General features: G+C 44.1%; 1 pseudogene; it reads left to right on the forward strand.

Annotated features, from left to right (window-relative positions):
* The first annotated feature begins 3,009 nt into the window (after positions 1 to 3,009).
* Positions 3,010 to 3,444, forward strand: LOC105980251 (annotated as a pseudogene).
* Positions 3,445 to 12,487: the final 9,043 nt, after the last annotated feature.

Raw genomic sequence — 12,487 nt, forward strand, 5'->3', positions numbered from 1 at the left:
AGTTCTCCTGTCTGATCCCGTCTGATGGCAACTACGTAGATATCCAAGTGTATGGGGCAGCTACCCCTAGTCACTTACCCCCACTGCCAAGGAGACCATGAAACACAAATGATCTATTCACTGACAGTGTTTTATATACTTCTTTAGACTTTTTCCACTTAAATAACATAGAAAACTCCATTCCCCACATGGCTGACCACTGCACTGGAATTTGTTCTAGATCACAGAAAATAAAGGGGAAAGCTGCTATAGTAGGTGCTTCTGGAAAGGTCACCTCAAACAGCACAGGTGTAAAAATAAACACCAACTGAATGCACTCTGCTTCTCTTTTCAAGATTATATACCTAATACCATTCAGGATTCTGCACCTTTGATAATAATGCTTAGCACCAGAAAAATAAGATACGATTGGTTTCAAGTGACAGAAATTGCAAAGAGACTATGTCACAGCTCCACTTAGAATAACCAACCTAGAGAAAGTGAACATGATGAAGGTTTATATTCATGGCTAGTTTCGGAGCAATAAAATGTGAAGAGATGTGGTGGTGTGTCCTTTTAAACACTATTATCTCAAAGGCTACATGTGAAGCTTAACAACTGGGGAACACATTCTTTTGAATGATTCCCTGAGTATACCATCACCAGGCATGCAGAGTGGATGTGATTTCTGAAAATAGCCTTGATTGAGAGCCGCCACTGGTCAGAAGGGCTGCAATCACACAGGGAAAAGCGACTTTCCTCAAACAACATGATCTGACTGAGGCAGGGTAGATTAGGGAAAATGAGGCACGGTAAGCTTACAGCAAATATATTTGCTATCAGGAAATAATCATTCATCTACTTTCCTTAAGATTAAGGGACCAAAGTCATTTAGGGGAAAATGAAGCAGGATAACTTGAGGAAAATGAGGTCTGTTGAAAGCAACTCCGAAACATGGTGTTTAGAAGCACAGAAGCACTATCTTCACTTCAGAGAGACAACAGTATGCTTTCCTTCCTGAGAGATGCACTTCTCAACAAATTAACATTTGTTGGACAGGATATATGTCTTCCTGAGAGAAATGTTCTCCCAAAACTTCAGCAACCTCTTGCCCAAAGTGCAAACAGGATGCCCTCCTTAACTTAAGGATAAGTATCTGTTGTATGGCAGGAAGCATTCTTACCTGGAAGGATGCATTCTTGCCTGGAAGAAATGCCCCAAACATCCAGGAACTCACAAAGTGTAACATCAGGAATAATGAGAGCAAAGATAAAACACTATCTTGGCATAACTTTAACCTCAGACCTCCCCCCCACACCTTTACCGTAAAAATAGCCCCCATGCCAAAGAACTCTATCTTTCTCTCTCTTTGTCTCTCCCCCTATGAGAGCACCCACACTCCATGAGAGCATTCCCCTGCTTTCTGCTTGTCTGTCTGCTTGTCTGCTTGCCTGCTTGGAAACTGGTCTAGTTGCTGTGAAAACAGTGTTGCTGTTCCTCAAGAACTTAAAAAAGAAAGCTGGCCACTGGTGGTTCACACCTGTCAGCCGCTCAGGAGGCTGAGCCCTGAGGATCACAGTTTGAAGCCAGCCTGGACAGACAAAACTTTGAAACTCTTACTTCCGATTAGCTAACCAAGTGCCCATACTGGAAGCTGGAAACAATGTGTCTTTTGCATCTGGTGATTTCAGCCTTCTAGGAGTTTGTGTCCTGAAGGTGAGGCCTTCCCTGGGGAGACCAAGCTGTAGGATGCCATCATACAGGGTATCTCCATGTCTTTGCCACCAGGAGAAGCAATCATCCTGAAGGATACCAGTACCAGTTGAATGTAGCCTAGACTTCCAGTTTCTTGACTAAGCTCTGTCTTAAAATTTCTGATCCTTGCTGCACTGATTCAAGAGGTGAGGGGTTTGTCTGTTTTTGGAGCAAGTTAGCTAGGGGATGTTAGCAAGTTAGCAGCTCCTCCAGGGAGAAAGTCAAGGAAGAGTGGTCAAGGTTAAGTAAAGGTGTAGGTAGAGAGAAAGAACTGGAAAGAGTAATTGAAAAAATACATCTCCCTCCCTTCCTTCCAATGGCAAATGCATGCTTGCATGCAAGCGTGTTGTCAATAATTAACCCAACAAACTTTAAAAGTTAGGGTAGGGACTAGTTTCCCTTTTCTTCTTAACCACTCTATCCAAATGGTGGAGCAGATTTTCTGAAGACAGCAACCAAATAAATAGCTGGTCAGCAGGAAGTTAGAGTTTGCACACCACATATTCAGCAGTGTCCTGGGCATCCTGGGGGCCCAGCCTCAGTGTGATCAGTTTTCCTTTCTTCTCTCAAAAGGTGATCATGGTGATATGGACACACACACAAAAAAAAAACCCTAAAAGCCAGGCTTGGGGGGGGGGCGTAGTTTTCCAGCATGTGAAAGGCCCTGGTTTTCATCCTCAGCATTGCCAAAAGTAAGTAAAGCAGACATCCAGACAGGAAGGTGAAAGGCAGCAAAAGCCCAGCGAACACCTGCCAAGATTGAGAGGGAGATGCCCTCCCCACGTGGGGAGGGGGCTATGCACACCTGTGCGCAGGTCCACGCACGTCCAGCTGCTCATGTTTTGCTGATGGATAAACAGAGGCATGCAGAGAACATCAAATTACAGAGGAGCAAAGGGGCCATGGAGGATTGGAATAAAATCCATTCCTAAAGGAGGCGAAGTGAGTGGTCTGAAGGTTTACTTAATATTTCTCTGCTTCTCACGGATAGCCTCTCTCCTCCCGAGCCTTGTTCACAGAACCTGTGATTCAGAAGAGAATGTAAATATTGCTGTGTGTGGGAGCAATGATCATAGACAGTAAAAAGGTGTAGGAAAATTGACCTAAAGCGACTTGCCAAGAATGATGGAGCCAGTTCTAATGGCTGTTGAATGAAAGAGTGATGGCATTTGATTAGGAGCAGCTAGAAATATACTGAGTATATTTGTGCTGCAATAACAAAACGCCTTAGGCTAGGTAACTTACATGCCATAGAAATTTACTTCTTTCTGTCGAAGCCGCAGCGGTCTCTCCCGCTCTCCAGGCCTTGCGATGCCGCCCAAGGACGACAAGAAGAAAGATGCCAAGAAAGACAAGGACCCAGTAAACAAGTCTGGGGGCAAGGCCAAGAAGAAGAAGTGGTCCAAAGGCAAAGTTCGGGATAAACTCAACAACCTCATCCACTTACGACAAACTCTTTAAGGAAGTTCCGAACTATAAACTCATAAGCTCTGCTGTGGTTTATGAGAGGCAGAAGATTCGTGGCTCTCTGGCCAGGGCAGCCCTTCAGGAGCTGCTTAGTAAAGGACTTACCAAGTTAGTCTCAAAGCACAGAGCTCAAGTAATTTACACTAGAAATTCTAAAGGTGGAGATGCCCCCACTGCTGGGAAGATGCATGAACAGATCCGATCGGCTGTACATTTGGAAAAATAAAACTTTATTACACCAAAAAAAAAAGAGATTTACTTCTTGCAGTTCTAGAGGCTGGAAAGTTTAAGATCAAGACTCCATCAGATTCGGTATTTTTTTTTTCCTAAGTAAGATACCTATATATCTTCACATGGCCAAGGGACAGTTTCCCTTAGCCTCTTTTATAAAAGAAGAATCCCATTCAGAATGGGGCTTTTGTGGCCTAACCACTTCCCAAGAGCCCCACCTCTCTCTCCTTCTCTCTTTTTTAAAAAGCAGTCCTAGGATTTGAACTCACGTCTTATACTTTCCAGATAGGCACTCCAGTAACTGAACCTTGTCCCCAGTCCTTTTGTCTTTATTATTTTTCAAGTACAGTCTTTCATTTATGCCCATCTGGCCTGAAAACCACAAATCCCATTTGGACCTCTCCAGTAGCTGAGATGATAGGTGTTTATCATCAAACCCAGCTTTTTATTGGTTGGTTGGGGTCTGATACACTCTTCTACTGTGTTGGCCTTGAACAGCAGCCTTCCCCAAATCTGCCTTCTGATTAGCTGGGATTCCAGCTGTACTCCACTATGCTGGCTCCCACTTCTTAATTCTATCACATTCATTTTATCATCTGAATATTGGGGTGACATAGAAGGGACACTAGTATTGTGGATAGTGGCAATAATAACATGGAACACTGTGCTAGGTGCTTCCTGGGTATTGTATACACAAGGGTATACTGCATGCACAGTCCAATTGTACAGGGTGAATACTCTTTCCATCCTGTTATATGGATGGTAACTTACGCTCAGAGGCAGCAGCCAAGTCCTGGAAAATGTTTTAACAACCAGCTTTGGGAAGAAACTGTCAAAATATCAAAATACCACTGTTGGGATTTGCTAAGGTGAGGTATTTGAGTTAAAGGAGTTGTGATCAGGTATGGCATCGGTGTGTGTTGGGGGCTGGAGAATTGTATAGACTAGGATGGGAAAAAGAGTAAGTTTATTACTCACCACTCTCAGGAGGAGGCAGGCTGCCTGCCTCGCAGGATCTATGAGGAGAGCACTGTCCCAATGCTGTGTGTCCTTAGCCGGTGGATGGGAAGCAGGAGAAGGGGCGAGGGCCTTGTGAGCTGAAGACTGAACTGGGGTCCGAGGCATTGCCTAGATGGGTTTTCTAAAACATGGTTAGGTTGGTTAGTTTTATTTGATAGGGAGTTCATCAGGCCTAAAACAGAAGCAAATTCAGGAAGTTCAGGTGAGGTCTCGTTTATGTAGAACATGAGACTGAGCTGGCTGGAGACTTGTCAACCATTCAGGTCCAAGGTGACAAGCCGGGGACAGGACAAGAAGATGGTTGCCATCTAGCAATAATACAAATGAGAAGCAAGGTGTGGTAGTGAATACTTGTAATCCTAGCTACACAGGAGTTGGAGCTAGGAAGATGGTGGTTTAAGGCCAGCCAGCTAGGCAAAAGCAATGAGACTTGTCTGAAAAACATTGGCAATGTGGCTCAAGTTCAATTTCCAATAACACACACACATTCAAATGAGAATTGTGACAATTATCATTGTGTTGGTTACTGTAGGCAGTAACACCTCTGAGTTAAGTCATTCTTACCGCCCACCCAAAAAAAAAATCCTTCTTTGGGTGAAGCTGTGTAAAAAGAGGGGAAAGGATGAATGAGAGAGGGTTTGGGATTTTTTGAGAGGAAACACTGAAATTTGAGCTCTGGGCCTCCCACCTTCAAGGCAGGCATTCTATCACTGGTGACACACTCCTCCCCTTTTGTTTGTAGTTGTTTTTCAGATAAGAGTCATCCATTTTCCCCGAAGGGCTCTCCTCAAACTTTGATCCTCTTTTCAAAGCCTCAAGAATAACAGACATAGGGATTATAGGCATGCTCCACCCCATCAGGCTTTTTATTTTTTTGGAACAGAAAGCGCTCTAAAAGAGAAATGCTTTTCATTTTTCTCATCCAGCAGTTTGAAAAAGCAGAGTTCAAAGATCAATGACAAATTAACATCGGACTGCCAAAAAGAACCAGCAACTGGGAGCTCAGCAGGAAAGATAATTCTTCTTGGCTAGAGATTTCCTAGGAGGAATTGGAGGGAGCCTACCAGAATCCTGGGAAGGACTGGAAGAAGATTTATGTAATAATTCAGAGTTGTACCTCTTGAGGCTATGAGGTTAAAGAATCTGTGTCTATGAGTTCCAAAGCCAAACACATTGTCATGATGTGTGTAGTGGGGAGGGGTGGAGGAGTAATTTCCAATTCCTTCCATATGCTTCTGTGTTGCCTTCTGTACTCATGCTTGCTCACTGCAGTTGAAGTCTTGGCTTGGCTGGGCTACTGGTGCTGGGGGCTTACTTTGATAAGCACAGAATGCAGTGGCGCATTATAAAGAGGTTTGGCCTAGATTCTCATCCAGCCATCACAGACTGGGCTGGTTGACCTTGAGTGTACTGCTCTGAGCTTGCTCATGTCATATGTAGCACCAAAGTGCTGGACTAAATTGTCTATAAAATCCTTTTTAGCTCTGAAAGGCCTGATTCTGCGACACTGAAACATTTGATTTCCTAAGGCACCATGCTTCCTGTGGGACCTGTGATGAAGTGAAAGTAACTTGGAACTAGAATACGAATAACGGGAAACATTTATATGGGGCTTATGAGTGCTGTCTAGCATTGGAAGTGCTTAGCTAATGTTCAACCACTTACTCTTTATATAATGGGGGCCTCCAGGTTGCTGTCGCTAACACTTGGGCCAGCAGATGCATGATGGATGGGTAACTTAAGGCTTCATTTTTGTGTCTGTCTCCTTTATTTTGGCTCAGACTTCTGCTCAGCTTTTTACATAGGTAAGTATATTAATCCTTCAAAGAGTGTCTATCTAACGCTAGCGCTCATCTTTTAAGGCCCAAGGCACCTTGAAGAGCAACTAAAATATTTTCAAGATTTGTAGGGACATTCACAACCCCCTGCCCTTTCCCCCCCCCTCCCATCCCAAGTAGTGCCTAGAAATCACAGTTTAAAACGTTCCTGGAACAGCAAAGCCTTGCAGGCAGGTCAGCCCTGATGAGACTGCCACCACCAAAGTGGGCATTATTACCACCCCTAGCAGGAGCAGTAATTTCAGATGGGAACTGAATTGTCCTCTCAAGTGACAACAATGAGACTTCTCTCCAGAGCCAGAATGGAGAGAACAATCAAGTGGATCACAACTTGACCAAGACTGCTTGATGATTATACCTACTTCCCACCTCCTGGCCTTACTCTGTCTTATGTGAATCTAAAGCTCATGTCAGCACCTTGAAGATGGAAATCTGGAGAATGGGCAAAATGAGTACTGAATCCTTCCATCACGATATTTGCTCTCTGGAAGGGGAGGGCTGGAAACGCATGTGAGCAAAGGAATCTGGAGAGGCAACTGCATTACATCCAGTCCATTTCCCTTTTGGGTGGTTGCAGGTCATCTGGGTCTGAGCTGCTCCACCTTGGAGCAAAGGGAAGCTCTGAGAGCTCACTTCCTTCACCAGGTGCTCCTTTGAGTCTCTGGGCTGTGCTGGGGCTGTGTTGGCCCAGATTGGTGTGCAGGGAGCCACTGAGAGGGTCTATCCCCCTTCTCGCCCCCATAGGGTCCTAAGTGAGGGCTTCATGTTTGTTCATGTTTGCCTGGCCTCCCTCCCTCCTTCATCACCTCCCACAGACCCCAAAGACAGGCAGCAGCAGTTCCAAGCCTCCCACTCTCCTCTCTCAGCAGCAAGCCTGGGGCCTGGGCATCATGGCAGGAAAGGGATGTCCTGGTTCAAAGGAGGAGACTTGGAGTAGAGTCCTGTGAAGCTGGGTCTGGACCTTGTTGGGAGAGGTGACTCTTGTGTGTTTCCCGCAAGTCCTTACCCAGTATGCCAAGAAGGCAGAGCTCCTTCCCTGTCCCAGTACTAGGTGTTGAACCCAGGTCTTCACGCTTGCTAGACAAGCCGTCTACCACCTGAGCCACACTGTTATTTATCTTTTGTTAGGTTTTTGTGTTTTTTTTTGTTTTAGATTCACACACTAAATTTTCCCCTAGCTAGCCTCCACCCTGATCCTCCCATCTCTGCCTCCCAAGTGTCTGGAATTACAGACATGAGCTGTGAGTGCCAGCCCCTCAGAGAGCAGGTAGATTCCCTCAACGCAGTGCTCTTTGAACCTGACCAAAACCATTTGCTCTCTGCTCCAAGATGTCTGCAGGAAAAAAAACAAAGGCAGGGGCTGATTGCCACCATCCTCACTGATAAGGAGTCACTTGACTCTGCAGCTGCCATTGGGCCTGAATATGTACAAGGCCAGGAGACTCGGTCTCCCAGGAACAACCAGCCATTTATTAGCTTCCTGACTCCAGATAATCTGATTGGTGATTTGATGTTGTTACTCAGGGTAGGGTTGTGCACACTCTCTGGAAAAGAGTTTTCAAGGTAACCAGGTAGAAAACGGCTCATGCACAAGCTGCAGGCCATTGGTGGGCCGGCTGTCCTCATAGGGCTGAAACACTGCACCAAGAGAATTACCCAAGCCTGCTCCATGCCTGAAGGAGCTAAACTCCAGGTCGACTCCCTACTGAGCCCACAGAGCATTGCGCTAAATCTTCTATTGATGTGGGACAACTCTGATGTATGCATGGCACACGGAAATCAGGCTAGTGTCCAAGGGTGGGGAGAAAAGGCCAGGCAAGTTCAGGGTTTTGACTGAAGTCCTAGAAAAGGCCAGGGAAGGTGCACAAACTCCAGACACCAAGAAAAATAAAGGTGAATGACAATTCCTCTGGGGATCTAGAGGTCCAAAAACTTCTGTCCCCAACTCTCCTATTTTTTACCCCATTTTTTTCTTTATATGTTTTTTTATTGTAAAAATACTGTACAGAGGGTTTAAAAATACTGTACAGAGGTAAGGAGTACATTTCCTATCGAGCATTGTTACCTCCTCATTTGTTTTTCCCCTACCATCCATCCCTTCCCTCCACACCTCCCCAACTCCTCTCTCACTCCCCCACCCCCAAATTGTAAAGTTTGTTTTCAACATAGTGTCTCATAGATCTCATTGTTACAATGGGTCAACCTGTATCCTTATCTCAGCATTTTGTTATTTCCCTTCCCCTCCCCAAATTAGAAAATGTATATATAAGATGCAGGGCACCAGAATCAACTACAGTGAAAACAGGGGTTATACCATGGGGGAAGAACATACAAAAGAAACAAAAAAATCACACAGTGCATTATAAATACATTAAAAACAATAGCAAGAAAGAAAAAAAAACACTTGTGTCCCTATCTTGGGGCTCATTTCACTTAACTTCATCTTATATGGTCATATGTACATAGCTTTTGACCCTTTCTGCTTGTCCTAGACATATACTAGTTATTGCAAATAAGGGAAACCATGGGACCTATGTTTGTAAATGGAAAGACTTGGAAAAAAGTATATTAAGTGAAGTAACACAGCTCTTTTAAAGACAAATACAGTGTTAAGGATTGGCAGGCTAGGGCAAGCCTGAAATCCCAGCAACTGAGCTAGGTCCATCATAGAAAAATGTCCCCTTCTCTTTGTTTTCTCTCCATGCAAAATCACAGGTAGACCTCTTCCCCTTTGTTCTCTCGTCATGCAAAACTGCATGTGGCCCTCTCTAGAAGTCCTTGTAACCACCAGGTAGATCACTGGGTGGTAGATCACTGGCGTGTACGAGTTAGTTCCCCTAGGCTCTGAGATCACTTTCTCATTCCCTCCTGTCACTTCTCCTTCCCACCCTTCCCTATATAGTCTCTCTGCAGTTAGCTCAAGCTGCTACAGCCTATCCTAAAGTGTGGCCTGGAAATTTGGCTCTCCCCATAAATGCTTTTCTGCCTGAACCAGGTGGTGGTCTCCTTTTGGCAACCCTTATACTCAGGAGGCAGAAGTGGGAGGATTGAGGTTCAAGGCCAGCCTGGACAGAAAGACATTATCTGAAAAACAAACAAAAAAAACCCAAAAGGACTAGAGGTATGTTTCAAATGGTAGAGCACTTGCAAGCCCTTGCATTCAAATGAACTGGAATCAAAATTTAATCACTTACTGGGCTACTTAAGTAACCAGGCAGTATGTTTTGCCCTTAATGAGAAAACAGAAAATGGAAACAATAATTTCATGGATCACTTTCTCTTCTTTCTTTTCTGTTTTATCCTTCCTTCCCTCCCTCCCTCCTTCCCTCCTCTCGCTCTTTCTTTCTTCTTTCTTTCTCTTTCTTAATTTCTTTCTTTCTTTCTTTTTCTTTTCTTTCTTTCCCTTCTCTCTTTCATCTTCCTCCTTCCTTCTCCTTGTTGGTATTTGTGCTTATCAGGCAGGTGTTGTACTACTTGAGCCACACCTTCGGTCTCTTCTGCTTTAAGTATTTTTTAAATACCTACTTTATGCCTGGCCTGATCACAATTCTCTATGCCTCCTGAATAGCTAGAATGACAGGCAAGCAGCACTGTGACCAGCATTTTTGTTAGTTGATATAGGGTCTTATGAACTTTTTGCCTAGTCTGTCCTCAAACCATGATCATTCTCAGCCTCCAGAGTTGCTATGTTTACAGGCATGAGCCACCATTCCCAGCCTGTAGGTCATTTTAAGATGAATGAAGATAAACACTGATCTGTGGTGGAGGATGCTTTGAGTGGGGTGTGATACTCTAGACAAGATAGGAAGGTCTCTGAGGTGAGAGCTGGGCTGGAATCTTCACTACAAGAAACCATAGTAGGAACAACAGATGGCACATTCCTTGCAGCGGAAACAGACAACATAAAGAAAGGCTCCATTGTGGTAATGAGGTGGATAGACTAGGGAAAATGAGGCATGGTAAACAGCTGCCAGGCATTCAAAAAACTCAGCTAAAGCTAACACAGGAGGTATTCATCCATCTACTTCCTTTAAGATTAAGAGACCAAAGTCATTTTAGGGGAAAATGAGGCAGGATAAATTAGGGAAAATGAGGCCTGGTGAAGGCAATTCAGAAATTAGGCAGTTAAAAACAGAAGGGACACCTATGCGCCAAAGAAAAGCAACAGGATGTAACATATAAGTACTCCTTCCTTCCTCCCTCCCTCCCTTCCGTCCATCCTTCCTTCCTTTATACCATATAAATACACCAAAGATCTCTCTCTCTCTTTCTCTCTCCCTCCATCCCTTTGTGAGCATCCTCTGTTAGCGTGTGCCTTTTCCTTCCTGTCTTCTTGCCTGCTTACTTTCTTACTCAATAAAGCTCTGCCAAGTGTTCCTACCATTATAACTTATCCAGAAATTCTTATTCTGTGATTGAAGTGAAGAGTTCCTCCTTTCAGAGGGAAGCTACCCAAAACTTCACCTGCATCCTGTGACAGTACCAGCTGGCCTGTTCCAGGAGCAAAGAGAAGCCTGTGTGGCTGAAGTGACGCATCAAGGACAGCAGCTGGAGGAGGTCACTGAGGGGTGGCAAGGTATAGAGCATGGGGTGTTGTGGGCCACGGGAAGTGCTGAGCAGGGTAGTGGCTCCATCTGGCTACCAATGCAAAGCGTGCTTGTCCCCGAAAATTGCATTCTCTGGTGGGTCAGTATTAGGCTTTTTAAAAAGAAATATTTCCTGTAAGGGTAATTTAATTCCTGTACCAATATATGTACATTTGCATTTCTTCCCTTGTGTTGAACATTGCTCACTTTGCATTTTATAACATTACATACTCACAGATAAAATTTCCACATGCTTCCATCTGTTGATTTAGATTGTCCTAAATGGTCGGGATTTCATCACTAAATGTAAATAGAGTATTGTTCATGAATTTGCAAATTGGCTTTTCCTTTACTGAGTCATGAAGGGTAGTAGCCCATTATATTTTCACAAGCAATTTACCATCGCTAATTTAGATATGTGGCCTAAATAATACAGTGGTGTTCCTTCTGCAGAAATTCATAGTTTACATTAAAATATAGAAAGAAGTCTAGCATGCATGCTTCCTACCTTTCTGGCCTCTCCTCTTTCTTCTCTTTCACCCTCGTCTCGCTGGGAGGAAGGCTCTAAGCTTTCTGAGGACAGGACTGCTTTCCGCCAGCCCCCATGTCCAGCTTTCCTCACAGCCTAGTCTCATTCTGTATGTTAGAGATGTTCAATGGAATTGCATGGCAAATACAAGAGAATTTCCGTGCATGTGTGTAAACAATTTAGCAAGCTGGAGTGAGGCTCATGGATTTTTAACTGTGCTGTGGAGTTAAAATGAAGAGAATTCTTTCCAGGCTGCTAAGTTTTCCAAAGTCAAAAGCTGATACTTTCTGAAACAGCCAAGTCCATGGGGAGGAGGAACGTGGGGAAGAGCCAGAACTAGCATGGAGCACAGAAAGGTCTCCATTTTCACAGCTTTTACCTCATCTTCTCTCCCTATGAGGAGCCCTGTGGTTTGGGGTAAGAAAATACTTTTTTGCAGGTATTTTGTTTTGCCTCATTTTATTTATTTCCTTGGTAACTGCAGGCAGGACTTGATGTTCTGGGATTTCTCCTCCTGGCTATGTGTGAGTGAATTTCCATTTTTACTGTTTTGTAAATCACTGCTCAGGCTTTGATGAGGCCCTTCTGCAGGCATGGGTGGTCTGAGCTGGATGCTTCTGCTTCATGCAGAACATATAGCAGTTAATCACGGCTCTGCTGCAGCAAACGTTGCTCAGTAACATTCGCTTTCCTGCCCTTGCTGGAACTGCAGATTCGTTCTGTATATTGCATGGAAGATTTTTTTAAGCTGTATTTTATTTGGATATTAAAATAAGGTTGCCAGATAAAATACAGGCCACCCACTTGAAACTGAAATCCAGAGCAGTATTTTGGTATATATAGAACTCCCAAATATTGCACGGGCAGACTTAAATATTAAAGTATTTATCGCTTATCTTTTTTTTTCTTTTTTCTTTTATTTTATTTGTGAACATACTGTACAGAGAGGTTACAATTACATGGGCAGGATAATGCGTATATTTCTTACCAAGCATTTCAGCCTCCTCCTTTGGTTTACCCTTCACATTCCTTCCCAGCCACCCCCCTCCCCCCAATCCCAACCCTTCTCCTTCCCCCCCCTT

Source organism: Dipodomys ordii, unplaced genomic scaffold (genome assembly GCF_000151885.1).
Source record: "Dipodomys ordii isolate 6190 unplaced genomic scaffold, Dord_2.0 Scaffold8, whole genome shotgun sequence".
Taxonomy (NCBI): domain Eukaryota; kingdom Metazoa; phylum Chordata; class Mammalia; order Rodentia; family Heteromyidae; genus Dipodomys; species Dipodomys ordii.